The 13,969-nt window shown below is 36.4% G+C and overlaps 1 pseudogene; it reads right to left on the bottom strand.

The window, feature by feature from the left end:
- Positions 1 to 12,496, bottom strand: part of LOC131493959 (large ribosomal subunit protein eL15-like) — a 36,290-nt pseudogene extending 23,794 nt beyond the window's left edge.
- Between the last annotated feature and the right edge of the window lie 1,473 nt (positions 12,497 to 13,969).

Here is a 13,969-nt window from a genome sequence, read left to right on the forward strand (position 1 = left end):
TCAGTGAGCCCTGGCCCCTACCCCAAATCAGCCCCAGCCATCCCACTAAGGTGGCTACAGGGTGGTATACACCAGCACACCCCTGGTTAGCGCTAACTATAGTTCTAGCCTTTGCACCAAGGTGATACAGACACAAAACATTCCAGAACACTTCAAGCCTACACCATTTTGGCTTCAGATGGCTTGTTAGTGCGGAGCTCCAGAACTTCTCAGCTGACATCTGCTTCAGATCCAGCCACCCAGCCAGAGTGCCCCCTGTGAGGGGCACCCAAGAACATTCCTGCCAGAATCAGCCTCAGCTCCAATCCTCCAGCCAGAGTACCCTCTGTGCTGAACACCATGAAACACCCCAACCTGCACCCTATTCAGCATCAGCTGTCTTGCCAGGTCACCCTCAGTGTACAGAGCCCCAAAACAACATGGCATGCAACCACTTCAGCTTTAGCTATCTTGTCAGGGCACATTTTTTGCAGAAAGCCCAGGGACCATACTGACCCATGCCCGTTTCAGCATTAGCTGTGCTGCCAGGGCATCCTCTGTACAGAGTACCATATGATCCCCCCAGCTTGTATCCTGCCTCAGCAACAGCTGCTCCTTTAGAGCACTTTCTGTACAGAGAGTGCTGGAACATCCACATTTACATACACTTCAACTTCAGCTATCCTGCCAAAATGCCCTCTGTGTGTAGAGCCAATGTCCCCCTGGCTTGCACCCACTTTAGTTCCAGCTATACTTCCAGGGCACCCTCTGTGCAGAGAGCTCAGGAACCTCCAGGGTTGCATGCCATATCTTCTCCAGCCACCTTGCCAAGGCACTCCCTGCACAGAGTGCTCCAGCTTGCTCCCATATCAGCTTCACATGTCTTTCCAGGGTGGCCTCAGTGCATAGAATCTCAGGACACCTGGCCTGCATCTAATTGAGCTTTAGCTGTCCTAACAGGACACCCACTATGTGGAAATCACCACGACCAAAAGCCCATGCCAGGCACAGCTCCAACCAGTCAGCAAAAGTCACTAAGCACACACAGTCTTCATACAGGAAGATGATATACAAGACCATTCCTTCAAGCTTAGGAGAAGTACCTGTTCCACTTAATCCACAGAAATAAACACAGAAAGTCAAGTAAAATGGGGAGACAGAGGAATGTGGTCCAAAAGAAAGCACAAGCAAAAAACCTCAGAAAAGAACTAAATAAAACGGAGATAAATAATATGCCTCATAAAGATTTTAAAGCAATGATCTGTAAAGATACATCAGGCTGGAGACAAGAATGAAGAACTCAGTAAGACCTTCACTAAAGAGATAGAAAATATTAAAAAGAATCTATCAGAATTGAAGAATACAATAATTTAAATAAAAAACACACTAAAGAGAATCAACAGTTGACTAGCAGATGCAGAAGAACATATCAGTGATCTGGATGACAGGAAACTGGGAAGCACCCAAGCTCAACAACAAAATGAGAAAAGAATGAAAAAAATAAAATGAGGACAGGTTAAGGGATCTCTAGAATAACATTCAGTTAACAAACATTTACATTATAGGGTTCCCAGAAGAAGAGAGAAGTCATAGACAACATATTTAAAGAAACAGTAGTTCAAACTTCTGTGACACAGCGAAGGAAACAGACATCCAATCCAAGTCGAAGAAAGAGTTCCAAACAAGATGAACCCAAGGAAGTCCATATCATGACACATAATAATTAAAATATCAAATACTGGGGCGCCTGAGTGGATCAGTCAGTAAGTGGTCAACTCTTGATTTCGGCTCAGGTCATGATCTCATGGGTTCATGAGACAGACCCTGCGTTGGCTCTGTGCTGACAGTACAGAGCCTTCTTGGGATTCTTTCTCTCCCTCTCTCTCTTCCCCTCTCCTGCTAATCCTCTCTCTCTCAAAATAAATAAATAAACATTAAAAAATGTCAAATGTTAAAGATAAAGAATTGTAAATGCAGCAACAGAAAAGCAAGAAGTTACCTACAAGGAAAAACCTATAAGACTATCAGCTGATTGTTCAGCAGAAACTTTGAAGGCCAGAAGGGAGTGGTATGATATATTCAAAGTGCTGAAAGAAAAAAAAAGAAAAACTATAAGCAAGAGTACCTGGCAATATTATTATTCAGACTTGAAGGAGAGATAAAGAGTTTCTCAAACAAAAGATGAAGGAATTTATCACCAATAGACCAGCCTTACAAGAAATGTTGCAGGGACTTCTTTAAGTGGAAAAGAAATGGGCACATTTAATGTAAGAAAATTATGAATAAAAAGATGTCAAATATGTCAGCATACATATAAGATGTGGAAGAGGGAATAAAAAGTAAAAAAATGAAAAAGAAAAGCAAAGTGTTTTTTTCTTTTCTTTTCCCGTCTTCTTTTTTTTTGGGAATGTATTTGAACTTAAATGAGCATCAGATTAATATAAACTGCTATTTATTTAGGACATTTTATATAAACCTCATAGTAAGTACAAACCAAAAACCTATACTAGATACACACAAAAAAATAAAGAGTAAAAAAGTCAAACATAACACTAAAACTCATCAGTCACACACACACACACACACAAAAGACAGCAAGGGGAAAAAAAAAAGTTAGTACACAAGAACTAAAAAAACACCCAGCAAGCAAATAACAAAATGGCAATAAGCACATACCTATCAATAATTACTTTAAATGTAAATGGCCTAAATGCTCCAATCAATACACCTAGGGTGGTGGAATGGATAGAAACAAACAAAGCCCATCTATATGCTGCCTACAAGAGACTCACCTCAGACCTAAAGACACATACAAATTGATGAGGTGACTGGCTGGCTCAGTCTCTGGAACATGCATGTCTTGATCTTGGGGTCATGAGTTCAAGCTCCACGTTGGCACAGAGATTACTTAATAAAAATGAAAAGACACATACCAACTGAAAGTGAAGGGATAAAACAAAAAGCATTTACTATATAGATGGAAGAGAAAAATAGCAGGCATAGCACTATTTATATAAGACAAAATAGACTTTAAAACAAACAGTGTAACAAGACACAAAGATGGGCATCACATAATGATAATGGGATTAATCCCACAAAGGTATATAAATATCTATGCACCCAACACTGGAGCACATAAATATATAAAGCAAAAATTAATGGACATAAAATGAGAAATTGATGGTAATATAATAATAGTACAAGACCTTAACACTCCACTTTCATGAATGGATAGATAATCCAGGCACAAAATCAACAAGGAAACAGTATCTGTGAATGACACACTAGATCAGATGGACTTAAGATCCATCCACAAACAACTGAATACACATTCTTTTCAAGTGCACAGGGAACATTCTCTGGGATAGATCACATGTCAGGCCACAAAACATACCTCAATAAATTTAATAATACTGAAAATCATACCATGCATCTTTTCTGATCACAATAGTATAAAACTAGAAATAAATCACAGGAAAAAACTGGAAAAAACACAAACAGATGGAGGCTAAACAATATAATACTAAACAACGAATAGGTCAATAAAGCAAAACAGGGAAATATACAGTGTTATAGGCCTATCTCAAGAAATAAGAAAAAGCTCAAATAAAAATAAAATTCAATACTTAAAGGAAAAAGAACACAGCCCAAAGTGAGTATAAGGAAGGTAATAACAAAGATTAGAACAGAAATAAATGGGGGCGCCTGGGTGGCTCAGTCAGTTGAGCCTCTGACTATGGCCCAGGTCATGATCTCACAGTTCGAGTTCAAGCCCCACATCAGGCTCTGTGCTGACAGCTTGGAGCCTGGAGCCTGCTTCGGATTCTGTGTCTCCCTCTCTCTCTGCTCCTCCCCAGCTCATGCTTGCACTCTGTCTCTGTCAAAAATAGATAAACTTAAAAAAGTTTTTTTTTTAAAGAACAGAAATAAATGACATGGAGAATAAAAAAAGGCAACAGAAAAAACTCAATGAAACCAAGAGCTGGTTCTTTGAAAAGATAAACAGAATTGATAAACCCTCAGCCAGACTCATCAAGAAAAATAGAGAAAGGACCCAAGTAATGAAATCAGAAATGAGAGAGAAGTAACAAGTGACACCACAGAAATACAAAGGATTATAAGAGAATATGACAGAACATTATATGCCAACAAATCAGATAACCTAAAAAAAATGGATAAATTTCTAGAAACATACAATCTTCCAAAACTGAATCAGCAAAAATAAATAAAAAATCTGAACAGACCAATTACTGGTAACAACAATGAATCAGTAATCAGAAAACTACCAAAAAATAAAAGTCTAAGATCTGATGTATTTACAAGTGAATTTTACTGAACATTTAAAGAAGAGTTAGTACCTATCCTTCTCAAACTACTCCAAAAAATAGAAAAGGAAGAAAAGCTTCCAAACATTTTCTACGAGGCCAGCATTATCCTCATACCAAAACCAAACACACCACAAAAAAGAAAAAACTACAAGCCAATGTCCCTGAAGAACATAGATGCAAAAATCTTCAACAAAATGTCACCAAACTGCATACAACCATACATTAAAATGTCATTTACAATGATCAAGTGAGAATTATTCCAGGGATGCAAGGATAGTCCAATTCACAAATCAATCAACATGATACACCACATTAACAAAAAGGATAAAAATCATAAAATCATCTCAGTAGATGCAGAAAAAGCATTTGACAAAAGTCAACATCTATTCATGATGAAACTCAAAAAAGTATGTTTAGAGGGAACATACCTCAACATAATAAAGTCCATATATGAAAAATCGACAACTAAGATCATACTCATTGGTGCAAAAACTGAGAGCTTTCCCCTATGATCAGGAACAAGACAATGATGTCCACTCTCATCACTTTACTCAGCATATTAATGGAAATCCTAACCACAGCAATCACACAAGAAAAGGAAGAGGCACCCATACTGGTAAAGTAGAATTTAAACTATCAGTATTTGCAGATGGCATGATACTATACATAGAAAACATAGAAAATCCTAGACTCCACCAAGAAACTACTGGAAGTAATAAATTCAGTAAAGTTGTATGACACAAAATTACTACCCAGAAATTAGTAGTGTTTCTACACACTAATAATGAAGTAACAGAAAGAAATTCAGAAAATAATTGCACTAAAAAGAATAAAATGCCTAGAAATAAACTTAACCAAAGAGGTGAAAACTTTAAAATGTTGATGAAAGTATTGAAGATGATACAAACAATGAAATTTCATGCTCATGAGCTGAAAGAATTAATATTGTTAAAATATCCCTATTACCCAAAGCAGTCTACAGATTCAGCGTAATCCCTACCAAAATATCAACAGAATTTTTTCATAAAACTAGAACAGATAATACTAAAATTTGTATGGCACCACAAAAGACCCCAAAGAAACAAAGGAATATTGAAGGAAAAACAAAAAAACAAAAGTTGAGGTATCACAATTCCAGATTTCAAGATATATTGCAAAGCTGAGGTAATCAAAACAGTATGGTACTGGCACAAAACAGCCACATAGATCAGTGGAACACAATAGAGAACCCAAAGAAAAACCCCACAAGTATATGGTCAATTAATCTCTGACAAAGGGGAGGCAAGAATACACAATGAGGAAAATACATTCTCTTTAATAAATGGTGTTGGGAAAACTGGACAGCTTCATGCAAAGGAATAAAACTGGGCCACTTTCTAATGCTGTACACAAAATAAATTCAAAATGCACTAAAGACCTAAATGTGACACTTGAAACCATAAAAATCCTAGGAGAGAGCACAGTAATTTCCCTGATATCAGCCATAGCAACATTTTCCTAGATAAATCTCCTATAGTCAGGGAAACAAAAGCAAAAATAAACTATTGGGACTACATCAAATAAAAAGTTTTCATACCACGATGGAAACCATTAAACAAACAAAAAGGAAATCTACTAAATGAAAGAAAATATTTTCAAATGATGTATCTAATAAGAGGTTAAATCCAAAACATATAAAGAATGTACATAATCAACACACACACACACACACGCACACACACACACACACACCAATCTGGTTAATAAATGGGCAGAGGACTTAAATAGACATCTTCCCAAAAAAGACATAAAGATGGCTAACAGACATGTGAAAAGTTGCTCAGCATCGCTAATCATCAGGGACATGTAAATCAAAACCCCAATGAAATATCACCTTATACCTGTCAGAATGGCTAAAATCAAAAACAGAAGAAATAACAAGTGTTGGTAAGGATGTGGAGAAAAAGGAACCCTCATACACTGTTGTTGGGAATGTAAACTGGTGCAACCACCATGAAAAACAATACGCAGACTCCTCAAAAAATTTAAAATAGAAATACTATATGATGCAATAATTCATATATATGTATATATATGTATATATAGCCATAAAAAGATGATATCATGACATTTCAGACAACATGGATGAACCCAGAGGGTATTGTGCTAAGTGAAATAAGTCAGATTGAGACAGTACCATATGATTTCATTCATAAGTGGAATTTAATCAAAAACAAAAACAAAATAACCCAAATGAATAAACAGACAAAACAAAATCAGACCTATAAATATACAGAACAAACTGATGGCTGTCTGAAGGGAGGGGAGTGGAAGAATGGGAAAAATGGGTTAAGAAGAGTGAGAGATTCAGGCTTCCAGTTATGGAAGGAATACACCATGGGAATAAAAGGCACAGCATAACGAATAGAGTCGATTATACTATAATAATGTTATATGGTAACAGATGGTAGCTACACTTGTGGTGACTATATCACAATGTATTAACTTATCAAATCACTATGCTGTACACCTGAAAATAATATAACACTGTGTGTCAACTATATTCAAAACTAAAATAATAGTAACAATAATAAGTAAAAATATAAATGTGCAAATACTGGGAAATAAAATGGGAAGTATAAAAGGCTCACCAATCTTAGCAGGAAGTCAATGCCTGAAATTGATAAATCAGGAAATAATGAGATATGTATATTATTTATAAATATAGCAATAAATTAAAAAATAAAAAAAAAAGAGTTGGGGTATCTAGTAGTCATAATCCAGCTGCCTCAAATTTCACTCTTCTTGATTTTCACCACTGCTTATTTCCCTTTTAATCCACTCATGTCAGCTCTTGTGAGTTTTCAAAATGTACATCTTGCCATTTTTACCCAACTCCTAAAACATACAGAGTTCTCCAGGGGGTTCCCATTGCCTTAGACTCAAATCTTTCACAGGGTGTTGGAAGGTCATGCATAGTCAAGTTCTTGCCTCTCATCACTTACCACTCCACTCTTTCCCTTGCCATCTATGCTTCAGCCACACTGACCATGTAGTAATTGGAAAATACCAAACTCCCAGCTACACTGGGGCTTTGAATATATGCTGCTCCTGTTGTTTCAAAATATTACCCTATCCCAGTTACCACATCCCTTTTACACACACACCTGCTTCATGAAAGTATCTCCTTTTTCTTCTTTCAATCCCCAGCTCAAGGACTTGGTTTGGGGATAGATATTGATGACTCTCAGTACATTGAGATCCTCTGCCTAATCTCTCCTTTAGAGAACTTACTCAGTTTTCCATACTTAATTGTCTGTCCCTACATGCCTTTCTCCTCTGCCATTAGACTGCAAACTTCAAGAAATGACAGGTTTTCTCTTTCCTTGTTATTGTACACCAGTATGCAGTACAATACTTAGAATATAATAGGTGTTCCATAAATATTTTATGAATGAATGAACAAATTAAAAATAGTCTAAACATCCAACATCTAGGTAAGTCTTACATAGGTCTGCCACTTACTAGCTATGTGACCTTGAGCAAATCATTTAACCACTCTGACTTCCTCATTTGCAAATCATAATAATACACAGTTCAAAAATCTACTATAAAGATTATAAAGAGAGTAATACACATAGAAGTAAGTTTTTCTGTGTATATGCTATATAAAGGTAAGCTTTCTTTTTTTTTTTTCTTTAAATCATTAATGATAACCTTGGTATATATTTGATCACAACATGTATTCTCTAAACTTAAAAGTAAAAAGGAAATGAGACAGCACCTCATCAAGAGCAGTGTGCTTCAAGGGGCAGTAGAATATCTATGTTTCCAGAGTAAAAAAGACAAGACTTCCCTAAGCTTTAAAGTTTTCAACCCAGTTCATCCTTATTCACATACTATCACCAAAACAAGTTTAACTGCAGCACAGTTCATAAGGACAAAATATTTCTTTTGTGGCTGGAATAAATGAGACACATAATCTCATCAAATGTATATTCAGTAGGAATTTCACTCTGCCATCTGTGATTTTCACATACTTCAGTGTTAACTCTGAATTTCTAACAGAAAATCCAGCTCTCAAGGACATTATGTGAATTTGTGACATGACAGTAGGACACTTGCTGGGAAGATAAAATAATGAACAAGTGAGATTTTTTTCATCTATCTAGGAGATTCATCTGTGACAGATGTAATAGTGATAATAATTTAATCATAATTATGCTATTATGCCATATTATTATGACAGTTAAGGTTATAATTTAATGTTACACCCTTTTAATTCAATAAAAGTTATTAATACTTTAAAAATCTTTTGCTAGTAAAGGTTTACATCTAGCCAAGATTCCCTTTCTCTTGATGATATGAAAATTATACGCTCAGATAAAAAATAACCCCATGGCTTGAGTGACAAACTAGGTATTAAATTTAGATTCCAAACAGATATTAATTCTGAGAGGTCTTGAGTAAATCCTTTACATTTTCACCTATGCATTTTCTTTTTTTTTTAAATTTTTTAATGTTTATTTATTTATTTTTTCAACGTTTTTTATTTATTTTTGGGACAGAGAGAGACAGAGCATGAACAGGGGAGGGGCAGAGAGAGAGGGAGACACAGAATCGGAAACAGGCTCCAGGCTCCAAGCCATCAGCCCAGAGCCTGACGCGGGGCTCGAACTCACAGACCGCGAGATCGTGACCTGGCTGAAGTCGGACGCTTAACCGACTGCGCCACCCAGGCGCCCCAATGTTTATTTATTTTTGAGAGAGAGACAGACACAGAGAGTGTGAGCAGGGAAGGGGCAGAGGGAGAGGGAGACCCAGAGTCCTGAGCAGGATCCAGGCTCTGAGGTAACAGCACAGAGCCTGACATGGGGCTCAAACCCACGAGCCATGAGATCAGGACCTGAGCTTAAATCGGACGCTTAACTGACTGAGCCTTCCAGGGGTCCCCACCCATGCACTTTCATTCCCTTTCTTCCTCTCTGAAACACTTGTTCACTGCTTCACCAAGGGGGGCAAATTTCCCTCACCAGTTATTTATCTTTTCACATTTACTCTTTTGACATCATCCAACTGTGTTCTCTTCATGCTCAGACAGGAGCTGAAGTGAAAACATATATGGACATAAGACATGGGTCTGGACAGAAAAAAAGAAAAAGAAGCTAGTGTGATAAGGCTGGCAGCTTGCCAAGTCTCTACTATTTTGATATGATTTCCCCTGAGCCTGGCTAGAAAGACTGCTGGTGGCTTAGCCAATCTAAATCCCATGGTAACCCCTCCTGAGCATTCTCCCTCTTCATTAGAGTACTGAACCCAGGTTTACAGACAGTACTGCAGGTCAACTCAAGCTCTCCAAAGTGAGTGAAAATACCAACTCAGTTTCTACTCTGTCAAATCAGTGACCCAGACCAGTGCTGCTGAAAATGTAATGTGATGAATCACCTGGTGATCTGTTTAAAGCACACATTCTCATTAGGTGGGCCTGACAGAGTGATGGGATTCTGCATTTCTAAGAAGTCCTAGACCATAATTTGAGAAAGAAGGACCAGGAATACCATCTATACAACCCTACTTACACCATCAACTGACCTGCTTCTCTAATTCTCTTTCCCACTTCTCCTAGATTTCCACATTTTTACTACTCTGTTTACATTAAAAATTTAAAAAAACATAATTTGACATGGGATGAATCACACTTATAAAATACCGCAAGAAGTATTTGATTCTATAATTTTTCTAAGAAAGAATGGCATGGTTAAACATAAACTGGCTGTGTAATTATACAGAACTGGGTGTGAATTCCAATTAAAAGTTTAATAGCCAGGCAGATTTTAAGACAAGTTATTCAACCTCACAACAGTCTTCTCATCCACAGAGTGGAGATAATACCCACTTCACAGGATTTTTGTGAATAAAAATAAAACAATAACTGAATAAAATAACACAAAATAGTCCCTGAGATACTATAAGTTCTTCATAAATGGTGGGAAATAATGACCAGATATACTCAGCTCAATGGAATTACTTACTATTATACAAAATTATTTTTAAGTTGGAATTTAGTGTGCTAAATATGTCAAAGTTTAAGCAAATGCTTTTTAAAAAAAAAGAAAAATCAAGGCATTATTAACTGTTATATGCTTGGCAAAGGGAGTCTATTTTTAAATTTTGAATTTCATTTGAGATAAATTATTTTGTATTATAAAGTGGATGTGTGGCAGGTTTTTTAATCAGCTTTCACTGCCTTTGAAATACATTTGTTAATTGGAAACAAAATAAGTGGCTTAAAATTTCTGTGGATGCAGCAACTCTAGTTAATATTTTCTAAATGGTGCTTGAAAATAAATATGTATTTATCAAAAAGTACTTGATAAGCAGCTAAATATGAAGAAAAACACCACCTTGCCCAAATCGCTAGTGCATCAAGATATATTGATGCATTGATAGAATGGTCTCTAGTAATTTGCTGCTAATCAGTTTTAAGAAATAGATGACAGCAAGGTATTTTTAAAGAGTTCTTCTGCAGCTGACAAGAATTTAGATTATGTGAACTGACTCACCATTTAAATTCAACTATATAGAATGGTGTGTTATTGATTCAGACAGTCCTTGACCTCAGGGATAACACTTGCCCTAGCTGAGGAAGCCAACTTTTAGTTTGGAGTGTGTTGTCTTTCAGCATCTTTGCCTTTTGGCAACAATAAAACAGAAAGTTCAGGAAAGCATACAATGAGTTAATGCAAACAAAGGTGCCCAAATTTACTTAAAGTGTTCATGCTAGGGAAGAATTACAATCACCCATCCTAAAGAAAATCAAGTCAGGCTTAGTGAATATTTTTAACCACCACCCACTTGCACAGTTTGATTCACATTTTGAGGTAAGCAGCTCTGGTTTCTTTTCAGTGTCACTATTGTCTTTAGAATGAAAATTCAGTTTGAATTTCCTACAATGTCTTAGATTTGGGATATGAACTATGCTGCTGGCATGTGATTCAAGCTGTGTAAGGATGTATCTGATTCAGAATTGGAAAATTGTTTTTAAAAAGTTTGGAGAACATATTTCTTAGTGATGCCTTCTCTTTCACTCTCACAAATGGGAAAACAGAGCACCGTGATGAGGAGAATATGTTTTCTAAAAGGGTCTTCTCCAGTTGGAGAGATGCCAAATCCCATGGTTGAGAGCAGAGCTTTTCGGCCTAATATTTATTATTTCTTCCAGGTAGCAACAGTTTCTTGTTCTCTTTTCCATTAATTGTTTTTTTATTGTTTCCTTCGTCTTTAGATAGATGATAGATGATAGATAGATAGATAGATAGATAGATAGATAGATAGATAGATGATACACACACATTCTCATCCTCTCTCTTTCTCTCACTCTCACTCTCAACCCCAATCCTGTATATGGGTGAAGATAAAGAAGTACATTATATATCCACCAGAATTAATCTACAGGGCTTTCATCTTTGAAAGACACTATTAAGCCTGATGGTTTCCTTTTTAATGGTATCTTCTTTTGGTACATGCCATAAGATAGAAAATGGCATTTTCAGAAAAGTTTCCATAGTCTGCAACACACACACACACACACACACACACACACCTGCTTTAAGATGTAGCCAACTCCTGATTATTCTGCAAATGGGAAATCATGGAATATACACATTATATATTTCAACACATTCATTGAAATCCATAGATAATCTTTAAAAGTCTTATCTAATTCAATCACTTTAATTTTCCTCTCAAATTTTCATCAAGTTGCTCACAAATAGCAAATTAATTCATTTGAAATCTAAAAGCTTTGATTATTTTCTGTCCTTTTTACAAATTCTGAAATGCCCCCCCCCAAATAATCAGTAAAGATTTGCAGGGGGGATGCTAAATTTAGACCCAGATAATAAAGACAACAGATTTTGACCTCAAATTAAAAATGAGATGTGCTTTTCCAATCAGGGCCTGGCAGAATGGCTTCTTCAAGGAAGGGTAGTGAGAAGAAGGGCTGTTCTGCCAACCATGAGGTACTGACCAGAGAAAATACCATCAACATTCACAATCGCATCCACAGAGTGGGTTTCAAGAAGCATGCCCCATGGGCACTCAGAGGAAATTTGCCATGAAGGAGATGGGAACTCCAAATGTGCATTGACACCAAGCGCAACAAAGCTGCCTGGGCCAGAGGAATAAGGGATGTTCCACACCGTACCCATGTGTGGTGGTCCAGAAAACCTAACAAGGATGAAGCTCTATACATTGGTTACCTATGTACCTGTCACCATTTTCAAAAATCTACAGTTAATGTAGATGAGAACTAACAGCTGATTATCAAATAAAGGTATAAAATTTCCAAAAGTTAAATTAAAAATGTATTTTTATGGCTATGAATCAACTTATAACATGGCTATATGATTATATATATACATACACAAACACACATCATTTACACTAACAACTTTTTTAACTTTTTTTTTAAATTTATTTTTGAGAGATCGAGACAGAGCATGACCAGGGGAGGGGGAGGCCAAGAGAGAGTGAGGCACAGAATGTGAAGCAGGATCCAAGCTCTGAGGTATCAGCACAGAGCCCAACACAGGGCTCGAACCCATGAACCATGAGATCATGACCTGAGGCAAAGCTGGATGCTTAATGGACTGAGCCACCCAGGCGCCCCTATACACCTATTTTGATAGAATTTTTGTTATGTATCAGTTCACTTCGTCTTCTAATAATGTCATTCCATACACTCTTTACCTAGAAAACCCTACACTTACATTAAGACAGCTCAACTAACATAGCTATCTTTTGCAAAGTCTCCAAGACTTCAGGATGAAAAACCTAGAAAAAAAAAAAGTACCTCTTGGAATTGTAATCAACCTATATACTTAATTTCTGTCCCCCTTCACAATGTCAGGTTTTTGAAGGACAGGGTATATATACACAATACATATTCCTAAAATTTTATAAATTTATTCTCATTCTAAGAATTTTATATGCCAAAGATCTAATAGGCAAACTGCTAAAAATAATTAAACAAATTCCTAATATTTTATAAGTTCCCAAATTCTATCATCTCCAATGATTAGAACCTAAAGCAAATGATGCCACTATTTGTGTGCATGTGCATGTGCATTTTGTATGGCAAAAGTACCCATTCAAGTACTTTTAGAAGTACTCAACATCTGCCAAAGCAAAGTGCGGCAAAATTTATGCTTAAAGAGTCATTTAAAAAGTGAGTGAGCCTTGCTAAACAACACGATACATATGGGAAAGAAACATAAATGGTGTGAAAGTACAAAGCAATCCATACTTATTTTATTACACAAGGACCTAAGTGTTATTTACCTAAGATTAGTGATATGCCGTGATTACTCTCTGCCTAGGAAATCACTACATGAACAGTTCAATACCACAACAGGGACATTGCTGATTTTGATGGGCATAATTTTAGGTAAGGTAATTGCTTCCAGTGACCTTCCTACTTTTTTGTGTATTTCATAATATATTTTCAACATAGCATTGTCTACAGCTGAAGTTCTCTTCATTATTTCCACTTATAAATAAGAATTTTCCCTGTTATGTGCACCAGCCATTTGAATTCTAAAAATTCAAAACAGTAAGTCATTTTACAACCTTAGCCACAAAATAACCTACTTATTATTTTATTTATTTGTGATTCTACATAT

This window comes from Neofelis nebulosa, chromosome 2 (genome assembly GCF_028018385.1).
Source record: "Neofelis nebulosa isolate mNeoNeb1 chromosome 2, mNeoNeb1.pri, whole genome shotgun sequence".
NCBI lineage: Eukaryota > Metazoa > Chordata > Mammalia > Carnivora > Felidae > Neofelis > Neofelis nebulosa.